Consider the following 23215-nt stretch of genomic DNA (forward strand, 5'->3'; position numbering starts at 1 on the left):
AACTCCGCGCTAGGACCCGGGCGAGGGCGGCGAAGGAGGTCTCGCGAGCCGACGAGCCCTGCTACATAACCCCAGGAAACCGAGTCGCCCCGGCCAGAGCCACCTTTTTCCCCGTGCCCTCTCACGCCGGCGTGCGCGCTGCCTGAGACGCACGCAAGGACGTACACCCGCCCTTCTCTCGCGCCCTCGCCCCTGCGGCCCGCTCCTGCGCACGCGCGCGGGAGGGCATGTAGGGCACGCGGAGGTGGGACCAGAGAGGGCGAGGCCGCGGGCGCGCTCCCTGCGGCCTTCGGATTGGCTGCGCGGCCAGACTAACCCGCCTCTCGGGAGGCGCGGCCGGGGGACTGCGCAGGCGCACTGCGTCCGTGAAACCCCTGCCCTTTCTTCCTCCCCCCCCCCTTTGCCTTTTCCGGGGCGCCCTGCTGATTGCTGGGATCCTCTGCTCCTCCTCAGTCTTCTGTTGTGGAGCTAAGGATGTTGGCTCAGCGACGTGCGTGGGTGGCCACGCGTCCCTGTGTATGTGTAGTTCGTAGATGTGAGAGAATGGAGTGCACCATGGCCATTCAAGAACCTCCTTACTAAAACCAGACGTCTCCAGAAGGGCCCTTGCTTGTGAGCCCGTCGTGGCATCGCGGTCTCCTCAAGGAGCTAGAGTTCGAAGGAGCCGGAATTCCAAATTGAAAGATCGCAGCGCTTCTGGGATCGGAATGATGTCATCGGCCTGAGGAACCCCGGGTGCGGGGAGAACCTCCCTGCGAATGGAATCTTCGCTGCTCCAGGCCTAAACAGTCTTGGAATCCCCTCGAGCTGGAGCGCTCTAGACAAGAGAAGGCGGGGCCCGGTCACTGTTGCCAAAGTTGTACCACTAAGTCGAAAATGCAAAAGCCTGCCCCATCCCAACCGATCTCGTCTTTGCTTTTCACTTGTTTGTAGGTTGGTTATTTTGTTGAAAAGTCCGGCTGTGCACCGTACCCCCATGCTGGCCTCCAACTCATGATTCTCCAGAGTGCTTCTCTCCTGGGCTTGCACTACCAAAACCTATGCCATGTCTTTTCATCTGCCTTACCCCTTCTTCCCTCTCTCCCTATCTGTCTTATTTACACTTGCCTTTTCCCGTCTTCCTTTCTGTAGTTGAAATAGCCATGTTTCTAAGCTACCTTTCTTAGTAGGTTCCATCACTCCAGCACATATAGGATGTGGTTGATGGCAGAATGGTTGAACCTGGTGATCTGGTTCAACTTGGGACATCTAGAAACAAATAGATTTTGTTTTCCTAAGAGAAGTAAAAGCTACATTTTAACGCACATCTCACCATCACCAAAATGTACATTTCATGTGTAACATAAATAAGCTTTTAATCATGTTCTTTTGTGACCATCTCAGTTCTGATCGTGTTCTTAAAAGAGTTGCCTTCCTTCTAACACCCCTAAAGCTATGACAATGTTTGCATTCCCTAAACCATCTCCCTCTAGTTGATGCACTGATTGCTCTTAGTTTTATCATTAAACTATATCCTCGGAATTATTCTTTCTCCAGTTGGGAATGTCTTAACGATAGCATAAATCAACAATTCTATGTAAATTGCAGGTGAGCACTGGCTTTTTGGGTTTGTCATTCAGTCATAATCCTGAGCACCCCAGGAAAACCTTCAAGGAGTTGGGAATGTAGCTCAACTTTGTAGAGTATTTAGCATAAGTGAAGCTCCAGGTTCAACATTCACCTGCTTCCCCCTCCCAGATACTGAGTTTGTGGGCAGCTTCCACACCTGCTTGAATGTTACGGGTTTGTTTTTATGATAGCTGAATTTAGAAAGCAATGCCATTACATAAATTTGGGAAGTAATGGACTGCTAAAAATAATTCTTTGAAAGTTCATTCTCTGTCCCAGTTGTTTCCAAAATCCATAGTCTGAAATTTTGCAAATTATTTGGTTATGTTTATTAACAGTTGTTTTTATTCTTAAATCAGGATTGTAGAAGGTACAGCGGGCCGCTTCCCAACGCCCGCCAGGCTAGCTTTACCTGAAATAATTGCACAGAAACTGTATTCATTTAAACACTGCCTGGCCCATTGGTTTCAGCCTCTTATTGGCTAATTCTCACATTTTGATTAACCCATTTCTAATAATCTGTGTAGCACCACGAGGTGGTGGCTTACCAGGAAGGATCTTAACCTGCATCCATCTTGGAGAGGAGAGCTATAGTGTCTGCCTTACTGCCTTCTTCCTCCCAGCATCCTGTTCTGTCTACTCCGCCTACCTAATTTTCTGTCCTATCAAAGGGCCAAGGCAGTTTCTTTATTAACCAATGAAAGTAACACATAGACGGATAACCCTCCATCACAGGATCATGGGATATAGAGCTATCCCATCTTTGAAATCATGATTGTGTTTGGATGTGGTACTAATGTCTGTGATCTTAGTGCTTAGGAGGCTGAGGCACAAGGATCAGACTCTGGCAATTATTGAGCTGTAGACACGGTCTCACTCACCCCATCCCACCCCATCCTCACAAAACTAAAAAAGGAATTGACTCTTTAGCTGTTGGGAACTGAACCCTTGTACACAGTGGGCAGGAGAGTCACCAACCTCTCTACCTGACTTCTTGCTCTTTGGTCTATACTCCACTCCTGGGTCATGCTGTTCTTCATAAGAACGGTATCTTTGCTTGAAAGGTCTTGCTGTATGTATCATCACCTAACTGTAAAACCTGCTTCTTCCAGTCTCTAGGACTTTTGCCTGTTTACTACTGCCCATTTCCTGTGTTCACACCCACAATCTTCTGCAGGGACTTCCTGGAGGAAGGTTTTCTTTAGACTGACCTGATTGCCAAGAGGCCACCACAGTTCTCACCAAGCCTGCCTCCCATTGGCAGTTGGCACTGAAGAGACGACAGGCCCAGGTAACTCCCCTAGCTCCTACAGCTCTCTAGAAAGCAGGAAGAGTTTTCTCTCCCACAGTTACTATTGTATCTTCTGGATTTCAAGGTTAGTTTAATGTAGTTCTCTCCTTGTAAAATGTACCTCAAATCACTTGCTATCCCTTCAGCCTTGAGTGTAAATGTTTCTCCCCTTAGCAACTCCTGCTGTAAGTAGCTTGTGTCCCTCTGAACCTCTTCAGTACTTCTCAAAATCAATTGTATTGTGGGGTGTGGTGGTATAGCCTATAAAATACTAGAACTTTGGAGGCATAGGTAGGAGGATCAAGGAAAGTTCAAGATAGAAACCAGCCAGGGCTACATAGTGAGAACCTATTTCAAAGAATAACAAGTAATAAATTGTATTTTTTAATTTAATTTCACAATTAATAAATATTTATTTTAGAAACTTCATGGTGGCTCATGCCTGTAATGTCAGCACTCAAGAGGTTAAAGATGGCAGATCTCTGCCAGTTCAAAGTCAGCCAGAGCTACATAGTGAGACCCTTCCCACCCCCACCCACCAAAAAAAGTTACAAAAAGTTTTTCAAGACAGGGTTTCTCTGTGTAACCGCTCTGACTGTCCTAGAACTTGATTTGTAGACCAGGCTGGCCTCCACTTCACAGAGATCTGCCTGCCCCGTCTCTGCCTCCTGAGTGCTGGGATTAAAGGCATGCACCATCACAGCCCAGCTTATTTTCAGGTTTTTTTTTTATAGTAAAGTTTATATTTAAAATAAGGATTTAGGTGTCTGGAGAAATGGCTCAGTGGTTAAGAGCACTGGCTGCTCTTCCCGAGGTCCTGAGTTTAATTCCCAGCAACAATATGGTGGCTCACAACCATCTGTAGTGAGATCTGATGCCCAGAAAGGCAGAGCACCCATATACATAAAATAAATAGTTTTTAAAGGATTTAAAGAGAAAATGGAAAAATAACACATTTGGGAAAAAGATGGAATAATTTTTCATCCTTTATTACTTTTAGGACATATATGAAAAACTCAACTCCACTGAAAGGCTTGTTTATCCTGTAAACATGATCAATGGTAAGGCTAATCAGGTAGCTGTGATTCAGCAGAATGTATTGAACTTGCAGCCAGATAACATGTATTTCAGAACTAGCTACAGTGCCTGGCTCTGTAATAAGGACGACTCATTTAACCTCATTCAGCCTATTCTGCTTATGTACCAAAGGGCATTTTACTCACAATGGTTCCAAAATTAAATAAGATGATGCCTGTTAATATGCTTTGTATAGCCAGAAGAGTATGCAAAGGTAAGTTTTTCTGTTATATTAAGAAGCAATGAGTTCTACCATAAGAGAAAGAGCAAAAACATTACACATTAGAAAACATAAATGATGGGCCAGTGGTGGTGATGTTGGCACACACTTTTAATTCCAGCCCTCTAGAGGCAGAGGCAGGAGGATCTCTGTGAGTTCAAGGCCAACCTGGTCTATAGAGCTAGTTTCAGGGCATCCAGGGCCATGCACTGAGAAACCCTGTCTTGAAAAACAAAACAAAACAAAACAAAAACCAAACAAACAAACAAAAAAATTATTAATGAGACCAGAGGAAAGAAAGTCAGCAGCTGAAGGCAGCAACCTCCCAACCGCCAAACTGCAGACTTCAGCAATGCCAGCTCTCTTTGCTCATGTCAGGGCCGTGGGCCAGCCAGATGGATCAGTGGGCATCATTGCTTAATGCACAAACCTGATTTTCCTGAGTCCTCAGAACCCATATAAACTGATTTCACAAAGTTGTCTTCTGACTTCCACGTGTGTCATGCTCTCACATATCACACACACACACAGGACTGTGCGCAAACACGCACACACACACACATACAATATGGCCCTGAGTTTTCTAGACCTAAGGTTCTATTTTTAGATCATTTTGTTGAAAGGGGACTTTGAGTAAGTTGCCCAACCTCTCGAATCCTTTCTCTCCATCTGTGAGCGAAACAATCCCAGGATTGTGTGAGGATTAAATGAGATGCAGTGTTTTGCTCAGAAATGTTTTTATGTTGTTACTCTTCTTGTTTTGGAATTTTTGGTTTGTTTGTTTCATGCTGAGGATTAAACCCCAGGCCACAATAATGTTGGGCAAGAAGTCTACCACTGAGTTATATCCCAGCCCTCAAAAAAAGTTCTATTTAGCATCATTGGCTTAGAAAAATGTAATCTAGAAGGAAACACTATTTGGGGGTTGGTTTCTGTGGTTGTCATTGTCACTGTTTTTGAGACACAGTCTCATGCATCTCAGAGTGATCTTAACTCATTATGTAGCTGAGGCTAGCCTAGGCATCATGATCCTTGTACCCTCACATCCTGAGTACAGAGATAAAAAGCATACCCCATTAGGCCTAGCCAGCTAATTATGAAAATAATTATTGAGCTGGCAAGACGGCACATCAGGTACTTGCTACCATGTCTAATGACCTAAGTTCGACCCCCAGAAACTAACCCCCAAAAGTTGTCCTCTGACTGTGTGTCTCTCTCACACACACACACACACACACACACACACAAACACACGAATAAATATAATTAAGAAGACTTTTTTTTAAGACCATGGTAACTGCTCTATTTGTGTCACCTAGACAAGGCAAAGCACCAAGATATTTCAAACACAGTCTGCAACACAAAGCTGTGCATAGACAGGGCCTGGGTGGGTCAGTGAAACAGAGCTATAAATCCCAGGACCAGGACTCCATGGTTACAGAGAACCCGGCATGTTTACAGTGGCATAAGTGCCTTTTATGCCTAACGACTACATAACCTAACAAAAGTTATGCAAAACTTAAAACAGGACAGATTTATTTGATCATGAGGGCCCACACTGCATGGACCTGTGTATTCCTGGAGCATGGTGCTCAGTGTTCAGTGGACAGCTGTCAGTTCTTGCCTTGCCCTGCCTGCTCCCCGCTCTTTGGAAGAAGCAGTGTGTTATTTGCAGCTGCCCCACCCCTTTCCTGGAGCCAGGAACAGAAGTACAGAATAGCAAAGTCCTCTTGTTACATGTCAATAGAGTTCAGTGCTGCCCAGACAGTATCTGAAAGCCATCATTGCTATTGTCCTAAATATTCCAAAAGAGCCCAAGCTAGTACTATTTTTTTTAAAAAAAAAATAATGTATACTTTTTAATCTATTGATTTTTCTTTTATTGGTGTCTTGTCTATATGTATGTTTGTGTGAAGGTGTTGAATCCTGGAGTTACACACAGTTGTGAGTTGCCATGAGGGTGCTGTGAATTGAACCCAGGTCCTCTGGAAGAACAGCCAGTGCTCTTAACTGCTGAGCCATCTCTCCAGACCCCCAAGGCTAGTTCCTGATTGTGTTTGTCCACTCAGGGTTCTTCTGCCTTCTTCCAGTCTCTGGGTGCCATTATCCTCAAGAAAGATTTGCCCAGTGTTCTTTTTCTTAATTTGTTTGTTTTATGTGCATTTGTGTTTTGCTATGGATGTCAGGTCCCCTGGAACTGAAATTATAGACAGTTGTGAGCTGCCACATGGGTGCTGGGACTTGAACCTGGGTCCTCTTGAAGAACAGTCAGTCCTCTTAACCACTGAGCCATCTCTCTGGCCCCTTGCCCAGTGTTCTTAAGAGCCAAATAGGGATAATATTTCTTTGCCACCAATGGCATTCCCCACCTTTATCCACATCCATGTTCACCCTCTGTGTGTGCTTGTGTGTGTGTGTGTGTGTGTGTGTGTGTGTGTGTTGGGAGGAGCCGTGCCACGGGGAACATGCAGAGATCATATGACAACTTGGTAAAGTCAGCTATCTCCTTTCCGTTTTATGTAGATTCTGGGAATTGAATTCAGGTCATCAGCCCTGGATAGTGATTAGTCAACTGAGCCAACGTGCTCGTTCTTGTAGCCTGTTTCTGCCCCATCCCCAATTCCTGAGTCAAGTCCTCTGGCTTTTCAATTAAAAAAAAAAATCTAAGCCCTTATCAGTAGCCTTTCAATAAATGTATGAATTGCTTCTAAATGCCAAAGTCCTCTTGTGCTGCAGCGAAGCCTCCTGACTAACTTGCCTCTGATAGAACTTGCAGTGGGTGGCAGTGGCATTTACCTATGTTCACACTTTCCTTCCCATGGCCTGCCGACCTTGCCACTTGGACCTGCTATTCCTCCCCACTAGAACTTGACTCCTCTCTACCAGACTCTCCCTCCAGGGCCAGTGTAGCCTCTCCCCCTCCTCCCTGCAGCTCACTCCCTTCCTCTGACCCCAATCTGGGCACAGGCACTTGTGCCTCCAGGCCATCCTGACATCCCAGCATGGTGCAGCAAGAGAGACTCTGTCCAGGGTCACTAAGGGGCAAGGGGCCCAGAGAGGCAGGAAGGAAGTAGAAACTTCTTATTTTCACGTTTTAATAAGATAAGTTCATTTACTTAGTTCCTGCATTGTGCCGGCCTTGTCCAGGCATGACTCATAGCAATGTTTGGGGCTAGAGCTGGAGAGATGGCTCATGGGTTAAAAGTACCAGACACTCTGCCAGAGGACCTGGGTTCAGTATCCTGCACCCACACCAGTCGACTCACTTCTGTGACATTAATGGTAGGGGATCCATCACCCTCTTTTGGCCTCCTGAGGCACCCACTCATACATGAAGTGAAAATAAAAAAATTTAAATACTTTAAAATGTAGATAATAGTTTCTGCATTTTTTGATGAGGAAACAGGGTTTAAAGAAGTAAAGATGAACAAAATTGATGCCTGGAGCCTACTTGAAAGTAATTGGCTGGAGGCAGAAAATGCCTAGCAGGTCAAAAAGCTTTCAAGATTAAGAACTCAAGCAGGAGGGAATCAATCCCCCAAAGTTGCTCTCTGTTTTCCACACTCCTGATGTATACTATACCTGTGCCTACATGCACACACACACATACACATTATGGATGATGGACATGTATGTATATGTATATATATATATACTCATATATTATGAATATATAAATATACACTATAATAATTTTAAATATTTTTAAAATAATACATGGGTAGAAGGAAGGAAAGCAGAGTAGAGATGAAGCAGAGCTAGCCATGGGTTGATAATCTTCCTAGACATATAATGGACATATGGAAGGTCATTATGCTATATCAAATTTCATGTCTACATTTCGACTTTTCAATTATTAAAAATATTTTCAGGGCTGGGGATGTAGCTCAATAGTAGAATGCTTGCCTACTATGCCTGAGATCATGGGTTAAATTCCCAGGACCAGGAAAAGAAAATTAATTAACAAACAAAACTAAACTTTATAAAGTCAAATGAATAGTAAGTCATATGAGGGCTTCATCTCAGGCTCCCAGCTTTAGTGTCTGCTCTCTCAACTTCTACATGGGGTTTCTGGCAAGGTCCCTAAGAAGACCTAAGTAGAACTCATAAGTGATATTCAGAGGAATCAACAGAGATCAAAAACCTGTTAACTAATTTCTGTTCTTCTTTTCCACAATCAACCCAGGAAATACCACAGTAGGTAGGGGCTGGAGAGAGAGATGATGGCTCGGCAGTTAAAAGTCCCAACTGCTCTTGCACAGAACCTCAGTTTTGTTCCTAGCACCCCCACCCCACAGCTCACCATCACCTGTAACTCCAACCCCAAGGGATCTGATATATCTTCTGGTCCCCTGGATCCCTGCATTCACATGTACACATACCCACACACGGACACACAAACGTAAACAAACAAAAAGCCCGACAGCGGCGGTGGCTTTTTGATCACACCTTTGATCCCAGCACTCAGGAGGCAGAGACAGGCGAATCTCTGTGAGTTCCAGGCCAGCTTGGTCTGCAGAGTGAGTTCCAGAACAGCCAGGGCTGTACAGAGAAACCTTGTCTTGGAAAACAAATGAAAAGGAGCCACGTAGGTCACACACAGCTTAATCCTAGCGCTCAGAAGGCAAAGGCAGATAGGGCTCTGTGAGTCTGAAACTAGTCTGGTCTGTCTAGTGAGTTTCAGGCCAGCCAGGGCTTCACAGTGAAACCCTGAATATAAACAAATAGATGAACCCCCCCCCCCAGCAGTGATAAAGAAAAGACTTTCGATTTTTCTGCCTGTCTTGGAGGAGGTAGAGACACAGCCCCACAGAGTATTTGGCAAACAAAGTTTTCTAAAAACACCCAGCAACAGCTGTCCTTGGTTGTCACTGGACCTGCCAACGCCTGAGTCAGCACCACACCCCTTCTCAGCCTCCCCTGGGAGCCAGAGCTGACTTGCCCTTTCCTGGCTGGGTTGAACAAGTTGGGCCAGCCTAATTCTGCCCTGTCCCAGGATTCTCCTCAGTGAACAGAACCTCCTGTGTGTTTCTGACCTAGGGTCCCCATCCTTGTCCTCTAGTCCCCAGAGTAGTAACCTTGGCCTCAGGTTGTAGCTCCAAACAGGGCCTAAAACCGTGGTTCTCAATCTGTGGCTCTCAACTCCAACAGATATCTGATATTTGCATTACAATTTATAACAGTAGCAAAATTACAGTTATAAAGTAGCAACAAAATAATTTTATGGTTGAGGGCCACCACAACGTGAGGAACTGTATTAAAGGGTCGCAACATTAGGAAGATTGAGAACCACTGACCTAAAAGATGACCAGCCAAAGCCGGGGATGGTGGTGAATGGCTTTAATCCCAGCACTCACGAGGCAGAGAAAGGTGGCTATCTGGGTTCGAGGCCAGCCTGGTCTACAGAGCGAGTTCCAGGACAGCCAGGGCTACACAGAGAAACCGTGTTTCTGGAAAGAAAAAAAAAAAAAAGAATGAGGAAGAAGAAGAAAGGAAAAAAAAGAGGAAGGGAGGGAGGAAGGGAGGGAAGAAGGCCTCTGGAAATAATCCCTGGATGAAAAAGATAACGAGGGCACTAACATCTCCTGCCATTTGCCAAATCTTACCTCCTCTGGATTGTTCTGGAATTGACTTTGGGAGAAACACAGAAGTAAATGTTAAAGCACCCTTCAGGTGGGGAGGTGGATCAGCCATGTAAGGCAAATGGGAGGGACTTGAATTAGATCCTCAGAACACACATCTTAAAAGCCTCGTGTGGTGGTGAGCAAGTCTGTAATTCCAACACTGGGAAAGCAAAGATACGTGACCCCTGGGGTTTGCTGGTGAGTTAGCCCAGTAGAGTCAGCAAGTTCCAGGTCAGTGAAAAGCACTATCTCAAAAAACAAAGGATATGGTACCCAAGGAGTGATGTCCTAGGTTGACCTCTGGCTTCCACACACATGTTCACACATGTGCACCTACACATACACACAGTAAACAAACAGATAAATTGAAAAAGGAGAATGAGAGCAATCCTCCTAAACAACAAAAGAGTCCACTTCTAGGTTCAATCCTAGAAAAGATCAAGATCGGGGCAATATGGAAACCAAATTATTATTTTTTAATATAATCTTTATAAGATTGCATTTAGTGTGTGTGTGTATGGGTGTGCATGTGCATGGGTGTGTGTGCATGTGCATGCATGTGTGTGTGTGTGTGTGTATGAGTGTATGTGTGCATGGGTGTGTGTGCATGTGTATGACTGTGTGGATGTGTATGAATGTGTGTGTGTGTGTGTGTGTGTGTGTGTGTGTGTGTGTGTGTATTCTCACATAGCTTTCATCAGTCACGGTGTGCGTGTAGAAGTCAGAGGACAATTTGCACGAGTTTGTTCTCTGGTTCTACCTTGTGGGTCCTGGGGACCCCACCCAGGTCATCGGGATTGCCAGCAAGCGTTCTTACTCCCTGAGCCACCTCTCTAGCCCCAGCACCAAACCCTTGCTCGGGGACCCCTCTCTTGGTTTCTAGCAGAAGGCCACTGGCCTTTGCTCTCACTCCACCCCCCCCACACCTCCAGGCCAGCCGAGCACTCTACTTCCACCCCATAGGTTCAAATCCAAAAATGTCTGTGACTGAGGAAGTTTACAAAAAGCTTCATGGGAAAATGGAAAGGAGGATTACATCACATACCACAGAGCAACACTTAATGAGATCCTCCACTTGACAAGCTCGACCTGTTCTTTCTAAGGTCTTCTCTTTAGCTCTTTCCCTTCTTCAGGCAGAAAAGCAGACATACTAAAAGCTGTTCCAGATCGATGGGAAGATGGATATTTTCAATAAATTACACAGCTGGGTATCTACATACAAATGGAATGAAGTCGGACCGTCCCAACTTCTGAAATTCATGTTTATGTCAAACCATTCAGTTGTGGTGTCAAATTATGCATTACATTTAACCAATAAAAGCCCAGTGCTTACCTAAAAAGCAACCACCTGTTTTTCTTCAAATACTACGTGGGAAGGGGGTGGGGGGTACGTCTACTCATCGGATAGTAACAGGACCATATCCATAATAAACATTTCTTGTGCTGGGGATAAGACTCAGTTGGGAGAATGATTTCTAACACACATGACGTCCTATTTGGTCCCCAGCACTGCGTACACTGGGCATGGTGACACATTTAAACAATCCCAGCACTCAGGAGGCGAAGGCAGAAGGATTGTAAATTCAAACCCAGCCTTGCTACAGGATGAGTCCAAGACCTGCCCAGCCTCCCTCCATTTCTTCTCTCTTTCTTCTTTTTCCTTCTTCTTCTTCTTCTTCTTCTTCTTCTTCTTCTTCTTCTTCTTCTTCTTCTTCTTCTTCTTCTTCTTCTTCTTCTGCCTTTTTCCTTTTGTACAGTCTCAAGTAGTCTAGGCTGATCTTGAAGTTTGCTATGTATATGTAACCAAGGCTAGCCTGAACTTTGTTGTTGTTTTGTTTTGTTTGTTGTTTTGTTTTTCAGACAGGGTTTCTCTGTGTTCAGCCTGTCCTGAACTCTGGAACTCGCTCTGTGGATCAGGCTGGCCTCAAACCCACAGCAATCTGCCTGCCTCTGCCACCCAAATGCTGGGATTAAAGGTGTGCACCATCTCCACCCAGCTAGCCTTTAACTCTTAATCCTTCTGCTTCCACATCCCAAATACTGGGACTATAAGTCACAGACAAGTACAATCATATCTACCTGATCTGGTATCAAATTTTAAAAGTTTCAAAAAAAAAAAAGAGTGCTAGAGATATAGAGATATCCATTAGTACTTGACTATCATTCAAAAAGGCTCGCAGTTCAGTTTCCTATACTGCAAATATAATGGACGAATCCTGAATGCTTATTAAGAACAAAATACTAGGGTTAGAAAGATGACTCAGTGGTTAAGAAAACTGGCTACTCTTCCAGAGGATCCGGGTTCAATTTCCAGCATCCATTTGTTGGCTCACAACCTTCTGTGAGTACAGTCCAGGGAATCCAATGCTTTCTTTTGGCCTCTGAGGGTACCAGGCACGCATGTAGTGCACAGACCTATGTGCAAGCAATACACCCATACACATAAAAAATTTTAAAGAAAAGAAATATTCGTCTTGGTATCTGACAAAATGAATTAATATAATACAGCTCATTCATGGTAAAGTTGTTATGTAGCCCTAATTATTAGTTAAGTCATACCTTTCCTGTTTCATTTCTGGAAACTTTTCGATTTGAATATTTCTTAGACTTTTAAGTGTATGAATGTTTTGCTGATATGTATCTGTGTGCACCACATGTATGCCTGGTGCCTGTTGAGATCAGAGTAAGGCATCAGGTCTCCTGGAACTGGAGTTATGGATGGTTGTGAGCCACCATGTAGGTGCTAGGAGCCAAACCTGGGTCCTCCACAAGAGCATCAAATGATCTGGACTGCTGAGCCATCTCTTCTGCATTTACTTTTGCTTTCAATGTTGGTGGTTTAAACATACTAAGGCCTTTAAATGTAATAAGACTGTCCTCACACCCCCAGTGCTAAATCACAACGTCCAAGCCGTTCCTATTGTTTTGTTTGTTTGTCTGTATATTTGAGACTCACTGTATAACCCTGGCTGGCTTGGAACTTACTATGTATATAGCTCAAGCTGGCCTGGAACTTGCTGTGATCCTCCTGCCTCTGCCTCCCAGTGCACTACCGCACCTTCCTGATCTGAGTCACTCATGTTCCTTTTCTTCAGGTTTTGTTATTTTCCTTAACCTACTGGGACACAAGGAATGGGTCTTTCTTTCTTGTCTTTCTTTTTCATTTTTTTTGTAGATTGATTTATGTTATTTTATGTGTGTGAGTGTTTTGCTAGCATGTGTGTGTGTGTGTGTGTGTGTGTGTGTGTGTGTACACCACTCACATGCCTAGTGTCTGAGGGCGTCAGATTTCCTGGAACCAGGGAACAGATGGTTGTTGGCCACCCTGTGGGTGCTAGAAACTGAACCCAGGTCTACTACAAGAACAGCAATTAACCGCTGAGCCAGCTCTCCAGCTCCTTTTTTCTCTCTTCTTTTAATTTTCTAAAGATAGGAAAGCTTAGGTGCAGTGGCGGGGAGACTTGGCATCTCAGAGAGTGGGAGGGCTTCATAGGCGCTGTCTGTGAAACTGACAGGAAGCCTAGCGAGAAGCTCCGGTGGGAAACTGTAACCATGAGGGACATCGTGTGATCTTGAACACTGTCACTGAGGTCAAAAGGACCAAAGCTCCATGAGCAATAAGGACCACCAGAACTTCGGAGACAAATTGCCAGTGTTTCTCCACAGAGACAGGGAAGAGATGCCAGCACTGGGCAAGGCAGAATCCTGCTTGGCAAGGGACATCTGTCCTCGTGCATGACTCACCGGGCTCCACAGCGTTGCACCACAATCTTTTAAGATATTTAGCCCAACTCTATATTTACCAAGGGACTCTTGGATCCACGTCAGGCTTCTGAAGTACAACTTCCCAGGGCAAAGAATGTGTGGCCCATTGTCAATTACAGTTTCCAGAATGAATGGGTAATGCTGTGTCTGCTTTCTCTGAAAACAAACAGTTATTGAGTGCTTGCTAGATGACAGGCATGGGTTGGAGCCCTTTCAACACAGTCAGGCAGGATCCGTGTCCTCACCAAGTGTGCCCAGTGTCCGGGGACTGGAGCGGGGGGCGACACATAACAAAAATATGTGAAAAGAAGATCAGTCGTTCATTTCAAACTGTAATGGCCCGCACCTAAGGTTACTGAACTCCGGAACATGTGGTTTGCTGTATGGCTCACTGGGAGACCCTCCTATGTCCACCTTCCCAGGAAGAGTGAAGAAGTTGTAGCCTAGGGCTGTACAAGCACGAGGATCCAAATTAAAATGACCAATATCTATATATATTAAAAAAATTCCAGGTATGGCTGTTTGAGACTATGACCCCAGAGTCGTAGGAGACAGAGAAAGGAGGTCTATGGATTTGACCTGAGCTCAGGCTAAGTCTAGATTTAGTGAGAGACCCTTTCTCATAGGAATAAGGTAGAAGCCGGGCGGTGGTGGCACACGCCTTTAATCCCAGCATTCGGGAGGCAGAGATAGGCGGATTTCTGTGAGTTCGAGGCCAGCCTGGTCTATAAGAGCTAGTTCCAGGACAGGCTTCAAAGCTACAAAGAAACCCTGTCTCGAAAACAAAAAAAAAAAGTGGGATGGCCAATGTCCTGCTCTGGCATCTGTGTTTGCACATGACAATACATACATGTGTGCACAGATTCTCTCACACTCACAAAAAATTTTTTTTGTTGCTGGGCAGTAGTGGCACAGGCCTTTAATTCCAGCACTCAGGAGGCAGAGGCAGGCAGAACTCACAGAGGTGAGTTCGAGGCCAGCATGGTGTACAGACTGAGTTCCAGAACAGCCAGGGCTACACAGTGAAACCCTGTCTCGAAAGAAAAAGCAAAACAATTGGGGCTAGAGAGATGGCTCAGTGATTAAGACCACTGACTGTTCTTCCAGAGGACCTCGATTCAATTCCCAGCACCCACATGCAGCTTACAACTGTCTGTGACTCCAAGATCTGACATGCAGGCAAAACACAAATGCACATAAAATAAAAATTTTTAAAAAACTTTTAAAAAAAGAAAGAAAAAACAAAACAAAACATTTTGTTAGGTGACCGGTATGGTGATGTCTAAAGCAGGAGAACTAATAATTTGAGATCAGCCTGTCTTATAAAGGAAGATTCTGTCTCAGAATTCCCTCTTCAGGGCTATCAAGCTGGCTCAGCACGTAAGAACATTCACCACCAAATCTAAGGACCTAAGTTCCATCCCCAGAACGCATATTATAGAAAAGGATATTTAAACTGAAAATTATTTTTTTAAAAAAAAAATCATTAACAAGGTCTCATTCTGTAGCCAAGATTAGGTTGGAACTTACTGTGTGGCCCAAACTGTCCTCAATTTTAGAGTAACCTCACGGCCTCAGGCTGAGAGCTGGGATTACAGATGTTGAGAGCTGGGATTACAGGTGTAGATATGAGTTACCACAACTGGCAAATTGATCTTTGTTTGTGTGTGTTCATTTGCCTGCTCACACATGTGGAGGACAGAGGTTGAATTCAGGTCTTCCTCTCTCTCCATCTTAGGTTTTTGTTTTGTATTTTGAAACTGCAGTTACAGACAGCTGGAAGCTGCCATGTGGGTGTTGGGAATTGAACCCAGGTCATCTGGAAGAACAGTCGGTGCTCTTAACTGCTGAGCCATCTCTCCAGTCCTGTCATGCCTGTCTTTTTACATGAGTGTTGGGAATCTAAACCCAGGTTCTCATACTTGAAAAGCATATATCCCAGGCCCTTGATAACTGAGTTGTTTGGTTTTGGGTTTTTAGTTTTTTGTAATGTCTAAACAGGGGGTGGTGGCACATACTACAATCTTATTACTTGAGAGGCTGTGGCAAGATGAATACAAATTCAAAGACTGGCTTTAAGACTCTGACCCCACCCCAGAAAAAAAATAGGGACTAGGGCTATAGCTCAGTTGGTAGGGGCTTTCCTATTAGTACAGAGCCCTGATTCCTACCCCTAGAACCACATAAACTTCTCGTGGTCTAGCGTACCTGTATCCCCACAATTGGGAATAGAAGCAGCAAGACTAAGAGTTCAAGGTCAACCCTCAGATACATAGTGAGTTTGAGACTAGCCTGGGCTATGTGAGACTGTTCAAGATAAATATATAGATAGATAGATAGATAGATAGATAGATAGATAGATAGATAGATAGATAGATAGATAGATAGATATAAATATATATATACATATATATATAATTTATATTGTTCTCTTCCTTACAGAGATAACAAATTTGAAACTTGGGAAGCTATAGAAAAAGAAAAGATGTTTAGAGTCACTCCTAAAGCCCAAGTTGACAGCAATTTAGGGGTGTGACACTCGCCAGTCTCCTTGCTGCGTGAGATTTTGCAGAACAATAGCTGGACAGGAAAGGTGGGGAAGACACAGCAATTGTTCTAAGGTTGTCTTTAGAAACTGCACACAACAGATGAAGGCAGGAGTTTGCATTTGGTTTGTTCGTTAAAATGTAACTGATATGAGCCCATACATGCATATAGTAATTGCCCAACACATATTTGTTCATTGAATAGAAAAAAAAAGATTAAGGTGTAATAGAGCTGGGTGTGGTGACCTGTGCTATGACCTCAACATTTGGGAGGTGAATGAATCAAAATTTCAAGTCCTCCTGGGCTATATAGCAAGTCTGAGGCCAGCCTGGGCTGCAGAGTGAGTTCTATTCTATCCTGGCAACTGTGTCTTAAAATAAAGAAACAATAATAATAAGTGAACAAAGATTGGAAATATAGCTCAGTTGACAGAGTGCTTGCCTAGCATGAAGTGCTCCCTAGTGGCAGCACTTGCCTGTGATCCCTGCACTGGGGATGTTAAGGCCAGCCTGGGCTACATGAAAGCTCGTCTTCAAAACCAAGCCAGTGAGAAGGCTCAGTGAGTAAAGGAGCTTGCAACCAAGCCTGAGTACCATCCCAGGATTTGCATGGTAGAAGGAAAGAGTAAGTTCTAGAAAGTTGTCCTCTGATGTACACAACACACACACACACACACACACACACACACACATACACACACACACACCTCCCGGAGCTGAGTCTTTGACTCTATGGTGCAACATAGGTTTGAGAGTACTTACCGCCTCCCTGTACCTTGGCGAGCCCTTCCTGGTGTCTGATGCTGTCAAAGGCGTCTTATCTTCTTGTCTAATGTGCTAAACTAGCTGAGACTGGGATTGGGAAAATCTGCACTTTAGAGTTTGTGTTCTTGGAAGTGATATGGTACTTTTCTCATTGCTGGGACTGTATACCTACTGTGAAGCAATTTAAGAGTGAGAGGGTTTATTTATTTTGGCTTACCATTTAGGGGATACAGTCCATCATGAGGGAGAAAGCAACTTAGATGTTTATTCATTTATTTTGTTTTTTTTTTTTTTTCAAGACAGGGTTTCTCTGTGTAACAGCTCTGGCTGTCCTGGAACTCAATCTGCAGACCAGGCTGGCCTCAACTTTACAGAGATCCACCTGCTTCTGCCTCCCAAGTGCTGGGATTAAAGGCATGCGCCTCCACCACCTGTCTACCCAGCTCTTTTTGTTTTATTTTATTTATTTTTTGAAACATGGTCTTTCGTAAAGCCCTGACTGTTCTGGAACTCACTCTGTAGACCAAGCAGGCTCAAACTCAAAGAATTCCACCTGCCTCTGCCTCCTGAGTGCTGGGATTAAAAATGTGTGCCACTACTGCCTGGCAAGATTTTTTTAAATAATAAAAAAATATAATAAAAGGATTGATTTGGTTTTTTTTGTGTGTGTGTATGAATGTTTTATTTGCATACCTGTATGGACATCATGTGTGTGCCCAGTCCCCTCAGAGGCCAAAAGATCCCTTAGAACTGGGGTTACAGACAATTATGAAGTGCCATGTTGTTAAAAAATGGACCCAGGTCCTCTGTAAGAGTAGTAAGTGCCTTTAATCACTGAGCCATCTCTCCAGCTCCCCCTTCCCTATTTATTTATTTGTGTGTGTGTGTGTGTGTGTGTGTGTGTGTGTGTGCGCGCGCGCATCTGTGAGGTGTCTGTGTGTATGCTTGGTGTGCTTATGTGTTCATGTATGTGTGGAGTGTGTGAATGTGCATAGGGTGTCTGGTGTGTTTGTGTGTAGGCAGACATTTCTCACCCACCAAATAACCAACACAGAGGTTTAATATTATTTATATAATGCTCAGTCAATAGTTCAGGCTTAATACTAACAAGTTCTTACATTTTAAGTTAACCCATATATTAACACTATGCCCCGTGGCAGTACTTTTACTAGTATGGCACATTTATCCACTCCCTCTGAGTCTGACTGTCAGCTCCCGACTCAGTCCTTCTCCTCCCATCATTCTTAGGTTGGTCACCCCGCCTATACTACCTGCCTGGCTACTAGCCAATCAGCATTTTATTAAACAAGCTTGAGTGACAAATCTTTACAGTGTACAAGAGGGTTATTCCATAGCATGTGTGTATGATGTATATATGTGTGTTATCTGTGTATGTGTGTGGTGTGTATGTAAAGTGTCTGTGTGTGGTATGTATGTATATATATATATATGCATGTGTGAGGTATCTGTGTATGAGTATGAGGTGTGTATGTGTGGTTTGTGTTTGTGTATATGTGTGTGAGGTGTGTATGTGTGTAGAGGTTATGTGTGTGAAGTATGTGTGTGAGGTATGTGTATGTGTGTGAGGTGTCTGTGTGTATGTATGTGTATATAGGTGTATATGTGTGTGTGAGGTATGTGTATGTGTGTGAAGAGTCTGTGTGCATGTATGTGTTTATAGGTATATATGTGTGTGTGTGTGAGGTGTATGTGTGTGAGGTGTATGTGTGTGAGGTGTGTGTGTGTGAGGTATGTGTATGTGTGTGAGGTGTCTGTGTGTGTATATATGTGTATATAGATGTATATGTGTGTGTGTGGTATGTGTGTGTGTCTGAAGTATCTGTATGTGTGGCCCACAGTAACTGTATGCACTTATATTCCTGTCAGCAAGGACTGGATGCACTTAGATTCCCACTAGCAGGGACTCTATGCACTTAGATTCCCACTAGCAGGGACTGCATGCACTTAGATTCCCACTAGCAGGGACTCTATGCACTTAGATTCCCACTAGCAGGGACTGCATGCACTTAGATTCCCACTAGCAGGGACTGTATGCACTTGCTTCACATCTTTGTGTCTTTCTCATTACATTTCTCTTTCATTGTCACTTTGTCCATCCCAGTACATTGCATTTGCGCCGCCTTTTTAGAACAAGCCCAGCCATAAAGAAATTTCTAGGTTAACAACACTGCTACATGTACATTTCCAAAAATGTCCAGTTGCCATGTGTGTGTTCACTGTTAGTCACCTTTCTGTTACAATACAAATAACCTGAGATAATGAATGTATCAAGAGGAAACTTTACCATTTCAGGGGTTTCGATCCATGTACACTTGGGCCCATGGCTCTGGAGCTGTAGCAGCACAGAACATAAATCAAGGCAGGAGCAGTGGCCCTGGAGACCTGACGAAGGTCAGGAGACAGAGAGAGATGAAGAGATCATATCTCCAAGTATTCAGTACCTGTACCTTAGAGGATAGTGCACAGTCAACCTATAACATTTGCCAACATCCTACTTGAGCAGAATTTCACAGCAGAGTGGTCAACAGTGAACTAGGTAAAGAGGCAGTGGGAAGAAAGGCAGACAAGCCTATTCATGGCAGAGGAAGCAATAAATGGAAAGGAAGTCACAGAAGGACTCCAGGTCCAACTGAGCATGATCCTGGGGTTACTAGCCACTCCTTTGTCTACCGAAAGGCACCTCATAGAACTGTGCAATGCACAGCCTATGGAGCCACGCACAGCTCATCGTGGTCAAGGAGGAGAAGAACTCTGGTGTGAATGGAGGTCAGGTTCAGCAGGGTAAGGGGCAAAAGAAGAAGCTATGTCCAGATAGATGTGGGTCAACAGCATTGATTCAACCTTTGTCAGAGGACCGTGAAACGTCACCCTGCTCCTCAGCCTCCCTTACCATATGAGGGATTACAGATGCTTCCTCCTTCTGGATCCCTTGGTCTTCTCAGCCCATAGGGCTGCCACTGACCTGGGGCTGAAATGAAGCCAAGCTGGAAGGGAGGAACGCTAGGCACGCTCCAGCTTGTCCTGCTCGCGCTCTGGTCTCAACAAGTGGAGGAGTCAACACCCTGCCCCTCTTCTCTCTTCACCTTCCTCTCTTGCCTGAAGCCTTGACACCCTCCAGCAGCTGGGAAAACTGGGTAAACTGGGAAGGGAAGCTGCACCCTCTGTAATTAATCCTTAGGCTCACCATCGAGGCTTCTGAGGGCACAAGAGAAAAACGAAAGGAAAATCTCAGCGGTCATAGGTGTCTTCCCACAGCCAACAGGGAAAGTCCTCTGAGGGGGCACCGCTGGTCTCTGTGTCTTTAGGAAGTTTGTAGAGGTCTGTGTCTTGTACTTCTGTGAAAGATATTTGGTGAACTAGGTGTGGTGCCACACATCTGTAATCTCAGAGGAAGTGGAGGCAGGAGGATGAGAAGCTCAAAGTCAGATGGGGCTATGTGGTAAATTTCAGGTGTTTCTGAGACTCCTGAAATGCTATCTTTTGGGGGTGGATTTGTTTTGGCTTTTTTGAGACACAGTTTCTCTGCATAACAGCCGTAGCTGTCCTGGAACTTGCTCTGTAGACCAGGCTGGCCTCAAACTTACAGATACCCACCTGCCTCTGCCTCCTGGGTGCTAGGATTAAAAGTGTGTGCCACCACCACTGCCAGACTATAAAATCCTATCTTTAAAAAATAATAACAAACAATAAGAAAGTGACCAATGGTTGAAGTAAAGCCTCCCTGTCAGGCTAGGAAGAACCATCCATGGCCTGTCTGAGAAGGTACAGACTCTTCTAGAAGCTGAGAATCACCTTCAAACTCTGCATTTCCAACTGCTCACAGGAGCCCATGCCTGAGATCCCTGCCCTCAAGAGGCTGAGGAAAGAGGATCAGGAGGTGGAGGCCAGCCTGGGCTACAGAGTGAGAGCCTCTCTCAAGAAGGAGAGGTATAGGGCTGGAGAGATGGTTCAGAGGGTAAGAGCACTGACTGTTCTTCCAGAAGTTTTGAGTTCAATTCCCAGCATGCACATGGTGGCTCACAACCATCTATAATAAGATCTGGTGCCCTCTTCTGGCATGTGTATACATAATAAATAAATTTTAAAATAAAAAAAAGGGTGGAGGACAGAAAAGGAAAAGGGAGGAAACTTAAGTTCCTTCAAGTAGACGCCAGGAGGATAGAAAGGGTAAAGAACTGTGAAGAATGGGATGGCAAGACTCTCTCTTGGCTTCAGTTACCAAGGGATTAGTTCTGAAGAAATGGGTGGCACCTTCCAAAGCAGCCAGGACAAGGAACGGGAAAGGCACTCCCGGACTCTGGGACTAGAATATCCATATGCCCTTGAGGGCAGATGTCAGCACAAGACTTGGGATCCCTGTGACTGCCAGTCATGCTGGGTGCAGAAACTTTTGCTACCCTTGTTTTTGTCCTGATTAGGAAGATGCTTTAGACAAAAGGCAGATGTTCTAGGCACCTCTAATCTCAGCAATTAGGGGGCTGACTCAGAAGGACTGCCATCAGTTTTAAGGCTACACAGCCAGTACCAGACAGGGCTACAAAGCAAGACCCTGTCTCAAAATCCCAAGTCCATAAATAAAATAATTTATTAGATTAATTAATTATCAAGGGAGATGACTCAGAGGTTAAGGACACTTGCTGTTCAATCATGAGGACCAGAGTCTGGATCCCAATAACCGTGTAATAAGCCAGTTACAGACCTGTTACCCCAACTCACCCGGGTTTTCTGGTTTCTAGGCTAGCTGAGACAAAACATGCAGGTTCTGGGTTCTGGGAGGGACCCCCGACTCCAAGGAATAGGCAGAGTGATAAAGGAGCCCATTCCTTGCCCTGTTCTGGACTCTGTGAACAACCATGTACACAGGTCTGCCCGCTCTCTCTCTCTCACACACACAACACACATGCAACTAAATAAAAAAAAATCACAAAACTATTTTAAAAAATCAAATAAATAAAAATCAACCAGCATCGTTGTCTCCTTTACACACAATCCATAGTGATTGGTGTCCTATAAGGAGGCAGTAACATAGGCACAAGTTCTCTTAAGAAGGCTCCTAACTAGCACGGGGCATGGTGTGGTGATGTACCCCTTTAATTCCAGCACTTGGAAGGCAGAGGAAGTCAACCTGGTCTACAGAGCGAGTTCCAGAACAGCTAGGACTACACACGGAAACCCTGTCTCGATAAAAAAAGAAGAAGGAGAAGGAGAAGGAGAAGGAGAAGGAGAAGGAGAAGGAGAAGGAGAAGGAGAAGGAGAAGGAGAAGGAGAAGAAGAAGAAGAAGAAGAAGAAGAAGAAGAAGAAGAAGAAGAAGAAGAAGAAGAAGAAGAAGAAAGGAGGCTATTAACTAATTAGAAAGAGTCAATCTACCTGAAGCTCCTAAGCAGCCCTAGTGATGTAGCTGTTGGGTCTTTGCTTTTGTTTTGTCTTTTTTTTTTTTTGAGTCAAAATGAAAATGATAACTAATCTTTTTCTGTCCCACCAGCCAGTTCCCATCAATGACACAGAGACTTATTATGAAAGCTCAGTCTATAGTTTAGGCTTGTCCCACTAGCTCTTATAAATTAAATTAGCCTGCGTTATTAATCTACATTTTGCCATGTGACTTTTTAATCTTCCTTTCATTTTGTTTGTCCAGCTCTTTCCTTGTTTCCTGGGCGGCTCCCCTGCGCCTCAATTATCTCCTCCAACTTCCTTTCTCTGCCCAGAAGTCCCGCCCATGCCTCCTGCCTAGCTATTGGTCGTTTAACATTTTGCTGCACCACTGACAACAGTACACCTTCACACAGTGTACAAATATCCCATAACAGAAAATGAACACAAACTGCCTGAGACAATTCTAACCAGGACAAAGGGAGCCTGTTGAATACCCCAGGAGAAGAGCGCACGACCATGGCAGAAGGGTTCACTGGCAAGGCCCTCATGCTGGAAAAAGTCTTCTTCCTTCAAGCCCCCAACCCTGATCTATCTTCCTCTTCCTAGTGGTCCTGAGCACTTAGCACCTTAGAGTGACGCTTGAAAAATCAGTATCTGCTGTTGTTCATTTCACATCCCTTCTCCCTGGTTTTCCTTAGGGAAAAACACTCTACCCCTCTCTCACAACACAAGGAGCCTGGCATTGTCCTGACTCTAGGGTGAACCCATCACTGACTACCAAGTTCTAGGGATGGGTGTGTGATCCAGGTGGGACAATGAGACTCACGTATGCAGAAACAGTCGGGAGCAAGCGTGAAGCCAACACAGAATAGCAGAAACAAAGAGACCATTTCCTGGTATAACCTTTTGGGTCCTGTATCTAGC

The 23215-nt window shown here is 44.6% G+C and overlaps 2 long non-coding RNA genes across 3 annotated transcripts; both read left to right on the forward strand.

Annotated features, from left to right (window-relative positions):
* The first annotated feature begins 263 nt into the window (after positions 1 to 263).
* Positions 264 to 11160, forward strand: LOC125402081 (uncharacterized). 2 transcript variants are annotated; one of them, XR_015738174.1, is made up of 3 exons: positions 264 to 933; positions 2786 to 2899; positions 3900 to 7790. It is a non-coding gene; the product is annotated as an uncharacterized LOC125402081 (long non-coding RNA). The 2 variants fall into 2 exon arrangements; XR_015002492.2 differs by lacking the exon at positions 3900 to 7790 and adding an exon at positions 10784 to 11160 and having other exon boundaries at positions 264 to 2899.
* Positions 11161 to 19580: 8420 nt separating this feature from the next.
* LOC146894424 (uncharacterized) lies at positions 19581 to 22505 on the forward strand. Its single transcript, XR_015002086.2, has 3 exons — positions 19581 to 19698; positions 20741 to 20844; positions 22018 to 22505. It is a non-coding gene; the product is annotated as an uncharacterized LOC146894424 (long non-coding RNA).
* The last annotated feature ends 710 nt before the right edge of the window (positions 22506 to 23215 follow it).

Source organism: Myodes glareolus, chromosome 6, assembly GCF_982192425.1.
Source record: "Myodes glareolus chromosome 6, mMyoGla1.1, whole genome shotgun sequence".
Lineage (NCBI taxonomy): Eukaryota > Metazoa > Chordata > Mammalia > Rodentia > Cricetidae > Myodes > Myodes glareolus.